Genomic DNA, 13,570 nt, shown 5'->3' with positions numbered 1-13,570 from the left:
GTTCACTTTAGGGGTCCAAATAGCAAAGATAGGCTAGAATAAGGTGACTTTAGCATAATAGGGGGCGTAAGTTATCATTTTAGCTTGTTCCTAGCTCTTTAGGAAGACAATTTGACCTAGTTTCTAGAAGGACAAGCCTAGGGTGCGGGTTTGACAACCCTAAGACTGCCCATTTTTTCCCTTTTCTCATCCTATCCCTCTTTCTTGTTTTCCAAGGCTTCTTCACCTATAATTAGGAGGATACCAATTGTATTATACAGTGGAATTTGAATGAAGTAAAGAAATTTTGCACAAATTGTGTGAGCTCTTAGTGAGGCTTATGTCCTCTTAGGTTTGAGGTCTTATCTTGAGTGATTGGGAAGTTCTCAAGTGGCGGCCAACACACTCATCTTGGAGCACATCATCCTCCAAGTAGCGTGACATTTCTCACCCACCACCATAAGTTATCTCATTCCATTTTCCTTCCATTTCTCCATTCCATTTATGTTCTTATATCTTTTTCTCTTAATTGTTGTTCTTGGGTTTCACTCATAATCATGAGTATGGTGCATCATTTGGGAGGCCATGACCACCATTGATGTTTACCTTGTGCCTATTTCAATTCCGCAATTGCATCTCATCCTCACTATATCTTGTTTTTCATTTTTGCCTCTATGAAGTGAACTTTCACACTTACTTAACCACTTGGTTAAGTTCGTGTCCAGTGGGAATCATCCTTAGGTCCTCACCCTTAATTGTTAAAATCTCAATCTTAAGTAAAAGTGTCACCATAAATAAAAACATCTAAAAATCAACTCACATCACCTAGAGATGCCTAACATAAAAAAAAAACTCTCACAAGGTAAAGCCATACATCCACGAGTTTCATAAGCTATACTCCAAAAGAACTAGTTTATCTAAATTAGAATTTATAATTTAACATCATGGAAACTCAGCCTCTACACCTATGCTTAGAGATATGCCTTGTGCATGAGTTGTGTTTTCCTTCAAAACAGGAAAACCACATTCTTCCCGCCAAGATACGATATTAAAGTAGAAAATAAGTTACATATATAATAAACAAGATAACCATAAAAAACTTATTTTCAAATTTGAAATGTGGGTCAAATCAGTCACTTCTCTTTCAGTTGTTATCTCTACTGGTATATACTTAGGTTTCTTAACTGCTTTATAAAACATTAGTATCTTGATTAGTTATAAGGCTTCAAAGTCCAAAATTTTATTGTAATTTGACATATTTAGATTATGATTTTGTCAATATAATAGTTAATTATTTTTTTTCTAAAATTATTTTTTATTGATTTTTATCTGATAGTTAAAGTGTGCTAAATTCTCTCTGTTAAAAAGAGTTATTTTTGTGTGAGTTAACTTTTTACATCCTTGTTATTCAACCAATCCCATCACCGAGAAGTGGTTGAGTATGTCTTTGGTCTGGTTATTTAATTAGGGGTGAACAAATTTGGATTTGACGCATGTGTGCCTTATGTGACAATCTCTCTTTTCATTGACTTGAAGTCTAAATTCTGCGATTTGAAAATTTGTGATGCGTTGGATTTCAACCATAAAAGAAGTAGGGCAGTTAGGGGTAGCCTGGTCTAGGATGATGAGCATGATTATGATGGTTATGACGATTAGAGGAAAAATAAATATATAAAGAATTTGAGTTGATGGCAGAGTAGTGGGTAGCTTGTGTGTGTGTCTCAGCACCCAAAATATTAGTATTGTTTATTGTTGATCCTCTGGTGGAGTGGGGTTGACATGGATCTTGACCCTCTTTCATGAAACATTCCTTCAAGTCATTATTTGGCCCCCACTCATCTCTCAACCTTCCTTAAAATCCTACAATGTTTGAGGACTAACTTTGAAACATCTTCCTTTGCTTCTCTCTTTGCTATAATATATTTCTCTCTTTCTCACCATACACATCTTCTTTGCTTTCTCTCCATCTCCTTCATGTTTATATCTTCTTTAAAGCTCACCCGTTTATATTGCAATATTTTCCTTAAACATGTACCACCAACTCACTATCTTCAATTAATTATTCATAACTTTATTTAATACCTCTATTACTTTATTCCAACATTTCAATGATTGTAATTTGACATCAAAGACTCAAATTTCTACTTGTTATATATATATATATATATATATATATATATATATATATATATATTTATGGTTAAGCCCCATTGTGGAATAAAGTGCTATAAGTGCATACCGTACCAGCGTAACATTTAAATAATTTTAACACCAAAGCCTCTAGCATTTAGTATTACCTTTAATAGAATTTACAGATTTTAGATAAAATCATTTATTTGACTCATGGTTATATTTATTTTATGGTTAAGTCCCATTGTGGAAAAATTACAAGTTTTAGTTCCAAAAAAAATAAAAGTTATTGTTTTGGTTCTTACGATTAATAGTGAAGTGATAAATATAAAATTAAGAAGTGCACATTAAGTTGGATCTTCATGTCAAGAATCTTCATCTTGTGCATGACACTATGTAGTGATAACATAAATTTAACAAATTTTTGCTATAATAAAGTCTAAATAGTTCTAATGTCAGTTTAAAAAATGAATTTTAGATTTAACTAAAAATAATAATTTTTTCACTCCGTGTTATTTCCAACATTCTATTTATATTATTTTTTTGATAGATTTTAAATTACCATATGATTTACAATATTTTCTGAAATATTTTTAATTACATATGATGAGAACATGTAAATTTTTTGGTGGAATTTCTCAATATAATTTTACTCACCTTTTATTTTTATTATTTTCTTAATTATGTTGAGAAAGAGAAAACATTTATCGTAGAGTTTATTATTATTTTTTATGTAAAGTTTATTAATTTTATTTCATCTTCGGTGCCTATAGTTTTAAAATTGTGATAGCAAAACCTCACAGTTCCAAAGCTTTTTTAAAGCCTACTTCATAGCAAAGCACTGTCATGTTATTTATATTAATGTGGAATAGAGTAATCAGGTTTTACATATGAATTCACAAATATAAGGAAACTGCCCCATAATATTTTTTATTTTTTAAAATTAGAAAAGTAAAAAGTTAAAAATAAAAATGTAATTTATTCAAGGAGTATATATCTGTTTTAATACGTCTATCTTAGTTGAAATATATATGAAAATAATTAATTAAAAAATGTCAGAATATCAACCAAGCACAATCCCAACTAAAAAAAATAGACAGAATGGAAGACTTGAAATTAAAAAGGACACGAGAAGTAGAGATGTTAAAAATGGAATTAATAAAAAGAAACAAAATCTATCATAACTGGATTTTTTCTTGAACTCTTAGATCTCTTTTTTCCCTCAACTGAATACTTAGATTCAGATTTTGAATTAAAAATAAAAATAAAATCAAGCTACTTATATTTAAATATAATTTATATATTTAGATTTAATTAACTATTGACAAACATACATCAACATGTTTCTTAAAAATTGTTTTACAGTTTAACTATAATATATTTATACTTATCAGTAAAAAAATTATATCATAAATTTATAATTTTTTATTTTACTTAAAAACTTGATAATTTTTTTATAATACTTTTTTGTAAAAAGAACTGTTTAATAATTTAATAATAACAAAAACCGAAAAGCAATTGAGACTGTGAAAGTGAAACATTGGTTTTGTTTAATATTAGATTTTACATTAAACTAAAATCAAACAAAATCAAATCACACAAATTATATTAACTTGGTAGCAATGAAATTAAGTTAGCTACCATAGTGCACAGCATGACCTCACCTCTACGTACATCATTCCCTGAGAGAGATGAACAAAATAAAAAATAAAAGAAAGCTTAGTTTCTTTACCAAGTGACTTTGGAAGATTGAAAATTTTCAATGAAGAAGAAATTAAAGGTGATGACTGTAGGGGCCCTTCATTTTAAGTCATGATGGAAATGTGTATGAAGATGATATTTAATGGACCTACTCACTATACTCCTTTCCCTTCTTCTAATTATTGCTACTTATTTATCTATAAATCTTATTCTTTTTCTATATTATTCAAAAAAACCTAATAAATGCTTTCATTCTTAAATCACTCTCAAGAATTTTTTGCATCTGCTATATGGTAATTTTATACAATTATAATTTATATATACATATTTCTACTAGAAATAAGTCTACTTCTTTTACTTTTACTATGTAATGAATACTAAATCTTAAATTCTAAATTATATTTTTAAGTCTACTTCCTTTTTTTTATTATGAGAGTGTCTAAATTCTAAATCTTAAATTAGTAATTAAATATTTTAAAAATATCTATTTGTATAAGATTTTTTTTCTTAAATTAGTAAAAAGTATTAAATATATAAAAGTATTAAGTAAAAAAAATTAGGTAAGTATTTTCTATAGGATTAGTATGTATTTACAAGCTTTTGAGTTAAAAAAAGTGAAATCTAGATAACAATAAACCATTAATGTCTCAACTCTTTATTACCACACAAGTAAAAAAAATGAAGAATTTTTTATTTTATTTTAGTGAAAAGTTGTATATGGAGAATAATTAACAGGTAAATCTTCATTTTAGTCCTTAAATATGTGAAATAATATTAAATTAGTTAAGAACCAATTGTTTAATTTAGTTTTTCTTACAGAAATATATTTTGTGTGTTTGATGTCGTAAAATGGTTTTCTCACTATTATATGTTTCATGTGTGTGATCTTTAGATAAGGTCTTAAACACTTATTTTCTTTGATGAATCCTTATAAAATAAAATAATATAAAATAGAAACCCGCCATTTAGATCATATGATATCATCCTGAAAAGTTTATAGTCAAATTTTAGATATATAATTGAGTCAGCATTTTTATATATTATATTTTCATATTTGCATCCGAAGGAAAATTTTAAATTTATGAACTATCAAATGATTTTAACATTAAATTGTTTGTTGTACTTGATATACTGTATCAAACCTCTTACTAATAGTTTAATTAGTAAAATTCAATGTTTATAAAAAAAATTATTAAGTAACGTAAGTTAAATAAAACTTACTAATAAAAGTGTACATTAAATAAAAATATGGCGTAGCAGATTTTACGAAATGTCATTTTGAGAAAACCTTAATCTAACTTATTTTATTTAAAGCTTTCAATGAAACTTGCGTTAAACGTTCCGTTTTGAGTTCGGGTCAATATGGTTTGATGTGGCCCTTCGGGCTTAACAAATTGGGCCTTGAATCATCAATCAGTTTTAAGGCTGAAAATCACAATTAACAAGGCTTTTGCTTCCTGCATCCAATAAATTTAAAACTGCACCTTATCACTGATGCAAGATGACCAAAATGTTATCTTCAATTTTTAAATAGGAGTAGAGAGTGTGGGTTAAAATGTATTCTGGATTTGATATTCTGGAATACATTTTTAGATTTGGGTTTCTGGAATAATTATGCTTTCTGGAACAGTTTTTTGAAATAGTCTTTTTAGAATATTGTTTTGGATTTTGTTTTTTAGAATATATTTATAGATTTTATTTTTTAGAATCCCTTTTTAAGGATGTCTTATTTGTATTCTAAATTTGTCATTGGTTTTTCAATTCTATTCCAGAATTTCATTTTCAGAACGAAAAATTTCTATTCTAAATTTTTTTCAGAATATATTTATCAACTCTGGATTGAATGAATAACAATTCTGAAATTTCAAATTGGCAATTGCTTCCCGCACCATATCACTACACCCAATCATAGGGGAAATTACGAAAATACCCTTAAAAAATGGGATACATATAAAATTACATTCCGAACCCCCTTTTCCGGAACACAATAATGTCTTCCAAATAAATTTTTCCGAAATGAATTATTTTCAATTCTGGATTTTTTTATCTGGAAGAGAATTTTGATTTTTGTATCCGGAACACAAAAATCTCTTCCGAATTTATTTTTCTGGAATGCATTATTTTCAATTCCAGATTTTCATTTCCGAAATAAAGGGTATTTTTGAAAATTTTGAAATTATGTTGGGTGCAGATTCAAAAGTGTTGGGTGCAGGGAGCATTTGCCTTTCAAATTTACTGGGTGTAGTAGAAAGCGACAACCTAACCTGAAGATCACAATTTGGAAACCAAACCCACTAAAAATACTGACCCAATAGGTCGTTTTTTCTTTCCCACCTCATAAAATTCTAGTACGGGCTTATTAATTGTTTCTTCCTGCATCCCATCATTTTTCATCTTTCAGCCCCTTCAAAAAATGCAATGACAAAAATAACCTTTGGATGATATTTTTTGAGAAACAACTTTACATATGAAGCACTTATTCTAGAATAAATTTTTTCACTTTCGAAAATTCCATTCCAAAAAACAACTTTCCATTCTGAAGTACCTATTTTGGAATATATTTTTAACCTCAAACTACCAACAAAGTTTTTTCAACACACCAGAATCTCCACTGTACCTCCTCCAAACTTAACCATTGTTGTAGCAACCTCCACAATCCCATCTGCAACTAACACACTGCCATGAAAGCTACATTTTGAAATAACATACGAAGGCTAATTTTGGAACTTCGAAAAATGATAGGGTGCAGGAAGAAACAAACTTTTTACATTCCTAAAAGTCCATTCCAAAATTAACAGGAGATGATCAAGAATTGTATGGAATGAAAACCAGCCCAAAATACTAAAACTTAATGGCAATTGCTTCCTGCACCATATCACTGCACCCGATCTTAGCGGAAAAAACAAAACTGTCCTTAAAAAAAATTTCCAAAATATGTGTTCTGGATATTTTTTTCCGGAACGAAATTTTATATTATGGATTTTTTTATCTGGAATTGATTTTTTATTTTTGTTTCCGGATTTTTATTTCCGAAACACAATTATTTCTTTTCCGGATTTTTTTTTCGGAATGTATTATTTTTCAATTTCGGATTTTTTTGTCCGAAATAGAATTTTAATTTTGGTTTCCAGATTTTTATTTCCGAAACTCAATAATTACTTCCAGATTTATTTTTCCAGAATATATTATTTTCAATTCCAGATTTTTATTTCCGGAATTAAGGGCATTTTTGGAAATTAAAAAAATATGTTGGGTGCAGGTTAAAAATGATTGGGTGCAGAGAGCATTTGCCAAACTTAATTTGTGGTAAAGCCGTTATAAAATTGAGTCATGACCCAAAGCCGTTATTTTAACTGTACCGATTGAATTTCTCAAATATTATAAATATTTGTACTAGTTAGGTTTCTTAAATATTGCAATTGTGCACTGTTAGTAATTAAATTCTGTAGACAAGATAGAAAAGAAAAAATTAAGAAAAAAAATAGAAGAAATTAAAAAAATAAGAATTTCATGTTTATAATTTTTGTTATTATAAAATCCGTAGTGTTATGGGCCGAGCTCGTACTTATGGGCAAATCATTTCCGATTACGTTATTTATGCGAGTCGAGAAGGAAATCATGGTAATTGACAAATATGTGGGATTAGAGTTATTATGACTTAATGCGATGAGGAAACGAAAAGAAACCCCTACATAAAGAGCAACAGAGAATGATCATCAAGGTACAACATTCTAAGGCTAGGAACCAAAGTTTATGGCTTAATTGTAAGGAGACCTTTCTCTTGGCTAGAACATTTGGTGCCTACCTTGTGGCAAGGAAAACAATCTTGCACCATAAGTTTTCTAAAAGAGGTTTCTCGAATCATAATGAGGGGGAATCGACGAAACACGACAGATGATAGCAATGAAGGGGCACTGGATGCGATGCAGGCGATGATAAAGATGATGGAGACAATGAGAAGACAATATGATGAACGTTTGGAAGAGGTTAGGAGAGAACAAAAGCACTTAAGGAGGGAAAGTGTGCACACAAGTCAGATGTTGGAGGACTCGTTAAGGGTTCAAGACGAATTTCGGAGACAGAATGAGGAATTGAAACAACAAATAAATCAGCAGGCGAGAAGTCCTCAAGAGGAGGAGAAGCAGATCGAGCCCGATTTTCAACCATTTGCGAAAGAGATTCTCAGGAAACCGATTCCAACGGGTTATGTTTTCCCAAAGATTGGTGCTTTCATGGGAAAGCAAGATCCTGGGGCTCATGTAAAGGCTTTCAGGACTCAAATGTTGATGTGTGTGGGGGGTCGGATGCCATAAAGTGCAAGATGTTCGCAAGCACATTGGTAGGAATTGCGTTGGAATGGTTCAATAGCTTGCCAAAGGAGTTAATAACAACTCTGGACATTTTCATCAGGTTGTTTGCCTCTCAGAGATAATGCTCTGCCAACACCCTTAAAATAAAGGGAATATATTGACATAATATCTTTATGATTGTCAACTCCTAAGGGGAGGATCTACGAGTACTATAAAAGGGCCTCAAGCCCTTGAACAAAGGTAAGTGTTATTTCATACACTACACTCATACTACATGTTCTCACTGACTTGATCGTTGGAGTCTTACCTACAGGTGGAGCTCTCCTCATTGAGATTTCTAAACATCTAAAAACAGTAGAAGAAAGACCCGTAATCCACCTACCAGACTTGATTCAGGTCAACCGATAAGAATATATATATATATATATTCACAAATGCCTATGATATATTTATATGTTTCCCTCATTGGCACTCTTCCCTTTTATTAACATCTGTTCGCTCCATTTCCTCAAGTTTGTTTATAGTTAGTTGATCTTCACCTTGGAACGTTACACCTATTGATTTACCTAGTTCCCATAATTTTTCGACTTCTGCTGTCTCATTTTTTCAACAAATAAATATTGTAGTTCATGATATTACAATGAGACAACATATCACTAAGAAAGTGTGTTGTGTTTATTGCGCTTTTGTGATAGATGAGTTCCATGGAGCTTTCACGATTGCTTCATCTTGAAGTTTGTTACGTCTTCCACTAGATTCACCAACGTAATTTGCCTTCCGATTATTCTCTCTATAGGATGTATCTTCTTTGTTCTGATCAGCGTCATCCTCGGTCCCTCCAAACAAGAGTGAAGTCCTCGCCGATTTGTTTGCAGCATTGTTCCATTGGATCATGAAGCTTTGTTTGACCGCATGCTTGCTTCCCCCTTTTCTTCCCTTATGTTTTCACAACTAGGGATTTCATTGCTGATCTCCCTGCGACCTGACACGATACAAATTTGTCTTATTACCCCAGTATGGACCTTTGTTTTTTGTTACATGCACCCCCTTACTCATTGCAGCAAGTTGGGCCTTAGATGAGGCCCACAAAGGTATTTACGCACAACCCAATCATGGTTTTCTTGAATCCTAATGGTTGCTTTGTCATTTTCCACCACTGAGACATGCCTGGCCCCTTCACATTGTAGAATTTGCAGAGGAACACTATATTTATTTTCCTTTTCCATGCTTGCTCTAACATGTTCCCTCTACAAGCTTGTTTTATCAGTCGTTGAAAGTCCAAAATTAGTACCTTTCTTCTTCCCATCGTCCATGCACCTGCTACTCCGATCGCCGTCTGTTTTCGATAATGACACCATTGATACTTCGCCTTTTGACTTGTGTGATTCCATATTCCTTTCAGTCGCATCGTGCACCGAATCAACAGATGGCGCAATGTTAGTGGAAGTGAGGCACCAATTGCATTGACATTTCAAACTAAAACTTAGTGCTTCGTCTTCGAAAACTATATAGTATAGTTCACCAGTCATCATCATCCACTTTTGCATTGATGATAGACCATTGAGTATTTTCATACGGATACGTGCATATTTGATGCAATCCCAATTTGTCGTTGCCTGAACTACACCGATGATTGTTCCCACCGTATCTAGAATTTTCTGAAAGATTTTTTCCCCATAGAGATATGGGTACTCCTTTACACCTTACCCACAATAGTTTGTTTCCTACGTTGTAATGTTTTTCCCAAGGTTCAATAGTTTCAAATAAGGTGGAAAACCATTCTAAATTCTCTTGGATAACCTGGTTAAGGTTAACACTATCTTACCCAATAAGTAGCACACTTTTATCACCAAGGTACCAAACTTTGATGAACCCAATCCTCTTAGCATGAAGCTCTCTTTCAAATGATTGAGGTTATTATACTCATATACCATACTGTAACTGTGTAACTGTTTCACAGTTATAGCTTTTCTATATATACTCTTATAATACTCTCTGTAAAGGATTTTTCACTTTTACATAAAGAAAATGATAGGTTGATAACTCTTGGAGTTGTATACAACCTTTGATATGATAGGTTTAGAAATAAATATATGCAGTAAAAGGTAAATTTGTAATTAAATGATATAAAAAAATATTAAAATAATAATATTGGGAGTTGTAATGTGGTTGTATAAAAAATTGGGGTTGTCCATATATCATTGCCCTTTACATAATACATTCTTTTTCTTTTTCTCTCAGCATTACGTTTCATGCATTGCACTTATACAAACATGGTATCATGAGTCTATCCGAAGCTTTTTTTTTTTTTTTTTTTTTTTTTTTTTTTTTTTTTCCTTTTCTGTCATGGCTGCTTCTGCTTCTTCTCCTGAATCTTCTTCTACGTCTTCTCATTGCTCCCTTCCTCTGGCCATGACCTGTGTTCATCAGTTCACAACACCCATCACTCTTAAACTAGATGAAGATAACTACCTTATCTAGAAACACCAGGTTCTTGCATCCGTTCGTGGACTCAAACTGAGTCATTTTCTTGACGGCACCAGTGTCCCGTCCACAATCGCTTCTTCCACTGCTGACAGTTCTTCACTTTCTGATGATTTTTTTACGTTATCAACAACAAGATCAACTTATCATCGCTTGGCTTCTTGCATCCAAGTCTACACCCATTCTTACCAACGTAGTGGGTCTTGATACAATTGCAGATATTTGGCGTTGCCTTGAAACTCAAATTTTTTCCCATACTCGAGCCAAAGTTCAGAAACTCAAGCTCCAGTTAAAGACTCCCAAGAATGACAGATCTATTTCCTCCTATCTTCATGATATCAAGAATGTTGTCAATATGCTTGCCGCTATTGGTGCCCCTACTTCCACTACAAATCACATCGACTCCATTCTTGAAGGCTTGCTTGAAGAATACAATGCTTTTATCACTGCCGTAACCTCTCGCACTGACCCGTACATTATCACTGAGATTGAAGCTTTGTTGTTTGCTTAAGAAGATCGATTCACCCGGTATAAAACTTCTCACTCGTCTTTTCTTCAAGTTATCACTGCGTCTGTTGCTTCTACAAATCATTCCCAGTTTTGCCCTATGTTTACCAACCTTTTTCGTGGTGGTCGTGGCCCAACTTCTACATCCAACTCAAATCGATTCCATCGCGGCAAACCTCGACCTTCACAATATTCTTCTTGGAACTCCAATTCCTCATCATGGAAACGCAACCCTGTGCACTGTCAAATATGCTCCAAACTTGGTCATACTGCTATTCATTGTTGGCATTGGTCTAATTGTTCTACATCGCCATCCTTCCCTGCAAACACCTCTCTTTTCTCTTCGCCTCAACATAATGAATCATCTTCCTCTCTTCTTAGTTCACCATCCTCTTTAGATGATCCGTTATGGTATCCAGATAGCGGTGCTTCTCACCATATAAAAAACGATCATACTTTGTTTACTAATCAACAACCCTATCAAGGCCATGCAAACGTCAAACTAGGTAATGGTGCAGGTATGAAAATCGCTCATATTGGTTCTGCTTCCTGTGTGTCATCTACCTCCTGTACTTCTCTCTCTTTACATGATCTTTTACACGTTCCTAATACTACTAAATATCTGCTCATTGTTTCAAAGTTAGCTCGGGATAACAATGTATTCTTTGAATTTCATCCTCATTCTTGCTATGTTAAACACCAGGTAACCAAACAGATTCTTCTGCAAGGAACTCTTAAATATAATCTCTATATCTTCCCTGACCTACGCTCCTTTATTTTTTCTGCTAACTACACATCTTTCAAATATGCAAAACCTCCTCTTCATCTCTGACATAATCGGCTTAGGCATTGTAGTTTTTCCGTGATCAAAGCTATTCTCAAACAATGTGACATTTCTTGTAAGGCAAAACCGTTTTTCTGTGATGCATGTGTTACGGGCAAAGCCCATCAATTTCCTTTCTCTTTATCTACAACTGTGTATCATCATCCTTTAGAATTGATCTATATTGACATTTGGGGACCTTCTGCTGAATGTGCTAACAATGGTGCCTCATACTATATTTCGTTTCTAGATTCATACTCAAAATATACATGGATTTATCTTTTGCATGCTAAATCTCAAGCTCTTGCTGCTTTTGAACGCTTCAAACTCTTCTATGAAAATCAAACTGGTTTTAAAATAAAAACGATTCAAACAGATAATGCAAAAGAATTTGTTGTTTTTAACACCTTTTTACTCAAACATGGTATACAACATCGTTTCATATGCCCTCACACTCATGAACAGAACGGTGCTATAGAAAGAAAACATAGGCATATTACTGACATGGGTTTATCTATGCTTGTTGTTTCTTCTCTCCCTGTGAAATTCTGTGCTGAAGCTTTTATTACTGCCACTCATATAATCAATGTTCTCCCTTCCACTGTTTTAAAGGGTCAAACTCCGTATGAACTCTTGCTTAAAACTAAGCCTAACTATACCAAAATTAGATCTTTTGGATGTGCCTGCTACCCTCTTTTACGTCCCTACAACAAACTTAAACTAGATTTCCGTTCTGCATGTTGTTTATTTCTTGGCTATAACTTACATAACAAAGGTTACATCTGACTATCTTCTTCAGGCAAAACTTTTATTTCCAGGAATGTTGTTTTTAATGAAGATGTTTTTCCATATTCTAACCCACAATATGGTTTTTTACTTGCTCTGCCAATTCCTTCTATTTCTCCTCCTATACATCCTACTCTAACAATTTTATCTTCTCCCACTCATTCCACCATCGCCACTTCTGCATCTTTGTCGTCCTCCTCTCTACATCTTCAACATTCTTCACCATGTTCCACTGTTCCCACCACACGTAACATCTCACCCACTCACAATATTCACCCAATGGCAACTAGAGCAAAAACAGGTATTGTTAAACCTAAAAGTTTTTCTGCTCACATAGACTTTGTTTCTCCTGAACCTACTATTGTAGTTGCAGCTTTCGCTTCTCCCCAGTGGACTCAGGCCATGAATGATGAATATCGTGCTCTTATCACAAATGGCACATGGACTCTGACTTCTCTACCTTCGGGTGCAAACCTTGTTGGCTACAGATGGATTTTTAAACACAAGTTCAATGTTGATGGCTCTTTTCAAAGACACAAAGCACGGTTGGTGGCGAAGGGGTACAACCAACCTGATGGTCTAGATTACTTAACAACCTTCAGTCTAGTAGTTAAACCTACTACTATAAGGTTGTGCTTGCTCATGCTTTTTCATCTCACTGGCCCATTCATCAAATCGACATTAACAATGCCTTTCTCAATGGTGACCTACATGAACATGTGTACATGCAACAACTTTTCTCGGTACAAATCCAAAGCTTGTATGCAAGCTTCATAAGGCCATATATGGGCTCAAACAAGCACCTCGTGCTTGATTTCAGAAGCTAAGTCAAACTCTCCACAATATTGGC

The sequence above is a fragment of the Phaseolus vulgaris genome, chromosome 5 (assembly GCF_000499845.2).
Source record: "Phaseolus vulgaris cultivar G19833 chromosome 5, P. vulgaris v2.0, whole genome shotgun sequence".
NCBI lineage: Eukaryota > Viridiplantae > Streptophyta > Magnoliopsida > Fabales > Fabaceae > Phaseolus > Phaseolus vulgaris.
This window is presented reverse-complemented; position numbering follows the sequence as displayed.